The sequence below is a fragment of the Amblyomma mixtum genome, chromosome 2 (genome assembly GCF_055824585.1).
Source record: "Amblyomma mixtum isolate Tamu chromosome 2, ASM5582458v1, whole genome shotgun sequence".
Taxonomy (NCBI): domain Eukaryota; kingdom Metazoa; phylum Arthropoda; class Arachnida; order Ixodida; family Ixodidae; genus Amblyomma; species Amblyomma mixtum.
In genome coordinates, this window is record NC_143013.1 from 294,985,517 (window position 1) to 294,993,564 (window position 8,048).

The following is an 8,048-nucleotide window of genomic DNA, read 5'->3' on the forward strand; positions in this document are numbered from 1 at the left end:
AACCGCACGTTCCGAGTCCGCCTAGGCGCAACCTTCTCCAACACTTTTATACAAGAAACTGGCATACCCCAGGGGTGCATCCTCAGCACGACCTTATTCATCATCAAAATGAACTCCGTAGGAAAAGTAATCCCAAAATCCATAATGTACTCAGTTTACGTAGATGACCTCCAAATAGCATGCACGTCTTCCAGCATACCTACCTGTGAGCGACAGATACAAATAACAATAAATAAACTGGCCACCTGGGCAGATAGAAACGGATTTAGATTTTCTCCTCGGAAAACAGTAGCGGTTCTGTTCTCTTTGAGACGAGGCCTACAGGCCGACCCCACACTATATCTAAACCAGACCCCATTACCTGTCAAACAAGAGCATAAATTTCTAGGAGTAACTTTCGATAAAAAGCTCACTTTCTTGCCACATATAAATAGCTTAAAGAAGAAAGGTTCCCAGGAACCTCAATATACTGAAACTACTGTCAAGAAAACGCTGGGGGTCTGATAGGGCATGCCTGTTACATATATATCGTTCTCTGGTTCCCTCTAAGTTAGACTATGGGTCCATCGTATATGGCTCAGCAAGACCATCCGACATAAAACGACTGGATCCTATCCACAATCTTGGTTTAAGGTTGTCTTCAGGTGCTTACAGAACTTCACCAATAGCAAGTTTGTATGTGGAAACGAATGAACCTTCCTTAGAAGATCGAAGAAATGCACTAACTTGTACATACATCCTCAAAATCCTTTCTCAGCCCAAACATCTCTGTTACTCAATTGTGACGAAATGCCCATCCCGAATACTCTTCAATAACAAGCCTCACGCGATTAAGACGTTTCTCTTGCGCTTCGAAGAAAAATGCCAAGCTCTGAACATACTAAACGAAATTAGAAATATTGCCCCAAGACACAAAGCGCTACCACCGTGGTACTCTCTCCCCACAGTGTGTGACGTCACACTAACACGCTTCAGTAAAACCTGTACGCCACACGACCATATAATACAAGAATATCTAGTACTACAAGAAAAATACAGAAATTACACTGCATTTTATACTGACGGGTCAAAAACTCGTGCTCATGTAGGAAGCGCAGTAATACAAGGAAAAAATGAAAATGCAGTAGGACTGCCCTCATGTGCTACAGTTTTCACCGCAGAGTGTTATGCTATTAGTGTTGCGGTACAGAAAATAACAAATGAAAACATCAAAAACAGCATCATTTATACAGATTCACTGAGCGTCCTTACAGCATTAAACTCCAAAAATGCCACAGAGCCACTGATTGGAACCATCGTACACAATATAGTAAAGGTCACAACACGAAAACATGTTATAAAATTCTGCTGGGTTCCCAGTCACATTGGCATTAGGGACAATGAGAGAGCCGACATGTGTGCTGCACAAACCAGAACCATGGAAATAAAACATGTGAATTTGCCTCCTAGGGATTACATGAAGTTATTGCATAGCAGACTAAGAGCCAAGTGGCAAGCTTCTTGGGAAAATGAAGGACACAACAAGCTGCATACCATAAAGCCCATTTTAAAAGAATGGAAATCATGCCGCCATAAAGAACGTTTTATCGAAGTAATTTTATGTCGTTTACGCATAGGTCACACACACATCACCCATAACTTCTTAATAACAAAAAAAGACAAACCTGTGTGTGAAATGTGTGGTGAGGAGCTCACAGTAAATCACATTTTAATTTCTTGTTCACATCTCGAAGAACTTAGAAAAAAAGTTTTTACGGTATTTTACAATGAACACATTCCATTTCATCCCGCATTGCTTTTAGGCGAGCAAACACTTGTCGAATTTTCACTTGTTTGTAAGTTTCTAAAGAAAGCCAATGTTTTAAATCTATTATAATGTAACCTCTGTACACTTGACATAACATCATCTAACCTTGTGTTTGGCGCATGATAGCCCTAGTTGCTTATGCGCCATAAAACCCCATATAACTATCTAACTAACCATATTTGAGAACACTGTTCCCTATCACCGTAGACACCAGCAGTCTCACCACATCTATCTATGCATGCAGCTTCTTGTATATTCACACCTTATCATTCATACAGTGCAGTTTGTTTCGTCCTGGCCCGCACTTCACAGCGACGTGTAAATTGCAGTCTTTCTGAACGTTGCAAAATCTTTCATTTACGAGGTGTGGAAAGAACTGATGATCTCAAATGAGTGTTCTCAAATACCTCGTGCACCTGGTATGTGGGCTTGACTATTTATATGCATGTGGGCATGAGCCGTGTGATGCGGTCGTTGAAAATTCACCCCGAAGCATGCACTCTGAAAGTGGTCACATTCTTGGTGCAGCAGGAGGTGGCGCAGGCCACCACAGACTGACTCTTATTATGATGCACTACACGTCCCAGCAGTTAATCCTTCCATGAAGCATAAGAGCGCCCCCATGAACACTGATGGAAGCAGCATGGCTTCGCCTGTGCCAATGGTAAGACGAGCAACAAAAGTGCAGGGTGGGCAAGACCCTCCCTGTCTGTATGCACTTTCACTGCTAGAGCATGCTGGGAAGCTATTTGTCCATCACTCGCGTGATGCATATTACTTTTGGGGCACCTGTACCTATAACTGCGCCTTTTTTCTAAGTTTTGACATTCTTCACATTTTTTTTTTGTAGCAGCGACTGTCTGCATTGTCATCATTAGCAGTCCAGAAATGCTCACAGTGGGACAGAGGGCTCTCCCAATAACCGCCAGTTATTTCTGAATTGAGTGGAACATGGCAAAAATCGAGCTATATTCAGAAATGTAGCATTTAGACGATAACAGCATTCTGGTATTGGTTGATGAGTATTGTTGCGAAGCTATCGACTTGTAGGAAAAGGATGTTCGAAATGGATTGAAAAAGTTGTATTTTATCAAACAAAATCGGCACAGTCTCGTAGCTGTCATAAGATGATGGAGTTTACACGGGAGGTGTTGCGCTCACTATAGCCATTTGTCCAAAAAATATATTATATAGGTATTCTCTTCGACAAGTCATTCACATTTATTATTACAAGTCATTTACATTTATTATTTACCTCGCCGAGCATCATGGATTGACAACTTGAAGCAACTGCTACTGTTTTATGTATACGAAGACTTGTGATTCAATACAAAACTAATGTACTATGTAGTGAGTGAATTTGTGTTAAGTATGGAGCTTTTGGGTCAGGACCATACAAGCAGAATAGGGGTAACATACAAAAGCTAAGAGAACACAGGGCCAGAAGAAGCATAAATAACATCACTAATGTATACCAAACTTGGCTTTCTTTCGGCCTGTTCAAAAATTACCGTTCGAGTAACAAAGTGTGGAGCCACACCACCTGAGTGTCACCAAAAGATTTGTGCACCTTATACTACAATTAATGGCAAAACAAGATTGTTTTGCATATTGTGAAGCTGCATAAATTAGTAGATCTCTTTACAATAGAATCAACCTATTCATGTGCCAGTGGGTTTTGACCAGTTGCAGTTGGCATTTACAAATGTGTTGTTGATATTCCTTTGTCGTATTTATGTTAGCATATCTGCATTGTCTGAACTAATAGAAGAGTCATGTTTTTTGTTATGGCTTGCACGTGTTGCACGCATTGTGCTGTGCAGCCTTACATGGAAGTGGGGAAGTTTCATTGTGAATGGCACGCAAAAGAGCACCACCGTTTTCGATACTGCACAGTTGTGAAGAGGTTTAATTTAGGTGCTAGAAGTAATTTCTTCTGGACATAAGCCGCCGCGGTGGCTCAGTGGCTATGGTGCTCGGCTGCTGACCCAAAAGACGCGGGTTCGATCCCGGCCGTGGCGGCTAGAATTTCTTTGGAGAAGAAATTCTAGAGGCCCGTGTACTGTGTGATGTCAGTGCACGTTAAAGAACCCCAGGTGGTCGAAATTTCCGGAGCCCTTCACTACGGCGTCCCTCATAGCCTTAGTCGCTTTCGGACGTTAAACCCCACAAAACCAAAACCAATCTTCTGGACATAAAAGACAGGTTACCTGGTCCTGCATAAAAGCCCTTCTTCGTTGGACAGGCAGCATAATACATTGCAATAGCTAAAATCTACGTACATGACAGTTCAGTGCAGAATAACTTGCTTGAGGCATGACATTCCATGCAACCTACCTAAACTTATATGCGTAACGAGCAGATCAGTTTCGCATAGATGTCTTAGTGCATTTTTCTTCAAACGGCAGTGTAGTATCTTCTTTCCTGGGCACCTGGTCAGTTTACAGATGCTTATGAATGTTTGTCACTTTTGCTGGCAAACAGGGGCCGAATCCACAAGGTGGTTAGCTTTGGAGCCAGCTTGCTTCTCTGCGGGCTGTGTCGCCTCCTCACGCTGCGTGTCATCACGCCGGCTAACGTCACGCGGCAGCATAGCCAATCACGCGCAGTGGTCCGTGGAGAAGCGAGCCGATTCCGAAGAGAGCGGCTTCGTGGATATGGCCCCGGGGCACTATTGTTTTTCGGTCATTGTTGTCTGTTGTCAATAGCACCACCAGGTGAACTGAGACTATAGTGAGTGAGTAAGTTAAAACTTCATTTAGAAGTAGGGCAGGAAGAGTTACAGACACGTTTGGGCGCAGGGGATTTCATGGTGGGTGGTATACCCTTTGTTGGGGCAGACCATTGCTGTCCTCCACATGGTTGATACAAAGTTCTACCGCTTGTGCGAAAGAAGAGATAGCGCTACGCCACTACATCGGCTTGACTTGCTAAATTTCTATTGGTGAGAGCTCCAGAGGAGGTCAAAGTACATCTGTCCACCCTGCCCACCAGGGTGAACTGTCCATGTGTTTACCTTTTATTAGTGGAGCACCATACCAAAAGTGGCCCACCTATTTAAACTGGCTGAGTGACCGGTGGCCTAGAAAGCTGAGAGGAGCATTGCAAGAAAACCTTCGTGATTAGCAGACATGGCAGTAATTTGTAATACTATAAGGAATTACTTTTCAGGATTAGTAATTTATTAATGTAGTGAATCACAGTTGGCCACTAATTTTACACCAGAAGTAAGTAATTAATTACTTTCAGAATTACTTTCATTAAAAACGCATCACTGCTGTACGTGCCAGCAAAAGTTTGGTCTTTGTGTCGGTAAAGCTGGGTGAAATTTGCAATGCCCTTTTGAAGCTTAGTTGCTACTGTAGTACAATAAATTAAGAGACTGAAATAGCTGTAACCAGGGTTCTTCTTTGCATGCGTGGAAACTAAAAAAGCAGTTTTAAAGTAATTGCATTACTTTTAGAATTTGCAGTTTAATGTCATTACTTTTTTTGAGCAGTATATGGTATCATAGAATTGAGTAATATTTTGGAAATACTTAGTAATGAAATTTAATTATGTTTCAAAATTAGTTTTGCTGTGTGTGCTGATTGTTATCTTTTTTTTTTTTTGTGAAGACTGAAGGTTACTGTGCAGTCCCTATGCAGTAACGCGTTTCGATTTGCAGGACAGCGGCAACACTCGCACTTAGTTTTGCATTATCCTCTCATACGTTCGTTTTCTAGCTCGGCTGCGGCAGCATTGCATTTTTATAGTCACCAAAATGCACATCGGAAGTTTTACATGTTCTGCCTGTTTTTCCGATCTGTTGTCTACCTGAAGAGCACCTGCTTGACCTTGAAAACCGCGCCTCGAACCGAAACCGAAGTGAAAACCGAAATGCTGACGCATCTAATTCACATTCGTCCTAACCACACTAAATCGTCCGCCATTTTTTTGTGTGTGTGTGTGTGTAAATTCAGGCAGGAATCAAAGCTTTCATTTAACAGAATGCCGCATTTAAACTTGATTCTGCATAAATTTTACGCCCAAAAGCTACCTTGGATAGCTTTAATGATTGGCAGTTTTTCATGTGCACATATGAGGATGCCATTGTGATGCGGTAGGTAAGGGTGAGCGATGTTTCATGAGCTTTCATGGGTGAATCTGTGGCAGTCTTTGTTATGCAGTGCTAATTGAGACCAAATTATGATAGTGATTCAACATAGTACATATTCAAGAAATCTTGTTAAATCCTTTGACCATGTGTGTCGTCATCCCTACAACTTGTGCAAATTATAGTTCAGAATGTCGTGCAACCCAAAATTGACTGAGCGTTGTACATCAGCTGCGGGACTGCTTCTATATACACCCGTGATATACACCTTGCCATGTCTGGAGGGGATTGACAGGATATACAGTGGGTGTTTCACAAAACTGCTTGTATGTGTTTTATAGCTGCCCTTAAAGGGACAGTAAGGACAACTCCACCCAAATATTGTTTTCAGTAAAAATTTGTTCCCTGACCCGTCGCTATGAATCAGTGGTTAAGGCACTCATCTACCGATCTGGAGTACCCAGGTTCGAACCCGACCGCGACGGCTGCGTTTCGATGGAGGCGGAATGCAAAAGGCACCCGTGTGCTGTGTGATTTCAGTGTACGTTAAAGATCCCCAGGTAGTCGAAATTATTCCGGAGACCTCCACTAGGAGACTACCACACCTCTTTCTCTCTTTCACTCCCACCTTCCTCCCTTCCCTTAGATGTGGTTCAGGTGTCCACCGAAGTCTTTGAGACTATTACTGCGCCATTTCCTTTCTTCAAAAACCAATTTACAATTTGCGTTTCTGTCTGTGTTGCTTGTGCGGCAGAAAAATATGCATTTATTGCCAAGAAATTGGATTTAAAAGTCTTCCCGCCAGTCGCTTCAAACTCATGATGTCCTCACCAAAAGGACGGGTTGCCATCAGTTTGAAGTGAATGGCAGTGTAGGGTAGCCCCTATGATCCACGCCCAAAAATTGGTGTCCACGCATTCATTTTACTTGTGAAATCGGCCGCTCATAGCGGCATTTGTGTTTCGTTCTTTGGTCTTTTTCTAGCTTATAGAAGCTCCATTTTCTCTGAGACTGGTATATTTGTGATGAGAACACGGACCCTATCAATACATGCCAAATTCTGTTTGTCCTCAATGTCACTTTAACACCTATAGCTAGTTGTCATCTCATATAGATGTCTCGCATATGTCTCATCAATATATATTGTAGATGTGAAATGCGCATAGCTGGGTTTAGTGGGCATATTGTAGTGTGCCTCATTGATTACAATGATTGAGTAAAATAGTAGAAAAAAAAATTGTTGCGGTTTTAACGTAGGTAAACCGAGTAGACGTGCGAAAGCATTTGGTTAGCCTGATTGGTTCATGGTTTTGCTTTGCTGGGTAGCCGGCACGTTTGTGACGACATTAGACTCAGGTTAAGCTTTGATCGAGGTTAAGCTGATCTGATCGGATATGTTCGCGCTGCAGATAGAAGTTGATGAAGACGACGATGTGCAATGCACAGTGCGAGAGAGAGTTGCAGTTTAACACGAGGCGTGATCAGCTGCGGTAATAGCATAGTGCCCTCGTGCAGTGGCCAACTACACTGTTCGGTTCGCGCCACAGCTGGTCGAAACCCAGTCACGTCAAAATTTATTTTATTTCTGCATGGGCTGATGCTATGCTAAGTTTTGCCAAGCTCTTTTTCAAGGTCAAGCTTTACACAAACTCGATGAGTTGGTTAGACCTCGTGAAGTAGTGCTTTCACACCCTGATAGTTGCAAGCAAACTTCATTTGGCAAGGCAATGTAATTTAAGCTGAGTTTTGTACCGCTGAACCTTGGTCATATATATATAATTCGCTTTTTTCACACGATCAGGTGCCCTCTGGAAAACAGTCGAAAATTCGTCTGCTACGCATAAACCTGGTTGAAAATAAATGCACGTGGCCGCTGCAGACGCTACTTGCCTCCACGAGGTTCGAACTGCGCATGCAAAGTAGCAAGTGTGGGCTTGTAGCTGTCGCCAACACGAACTGCGCACGCACGGTTCAAGCTCGCGGTTTGTTTTGAACTAGTGGAGAGGGCATGCAGAGGAGGAGAGGTCCGCATGTGCAGAGCCGCCGTGTGAAAACGCCCATTGTCGGCGGGCCGCGGGTGTCATGGGCGACGTAACGGAAAGAGAACACGGTGCAGGGCCAAAGGGATAGCACGGAGCTGAACAT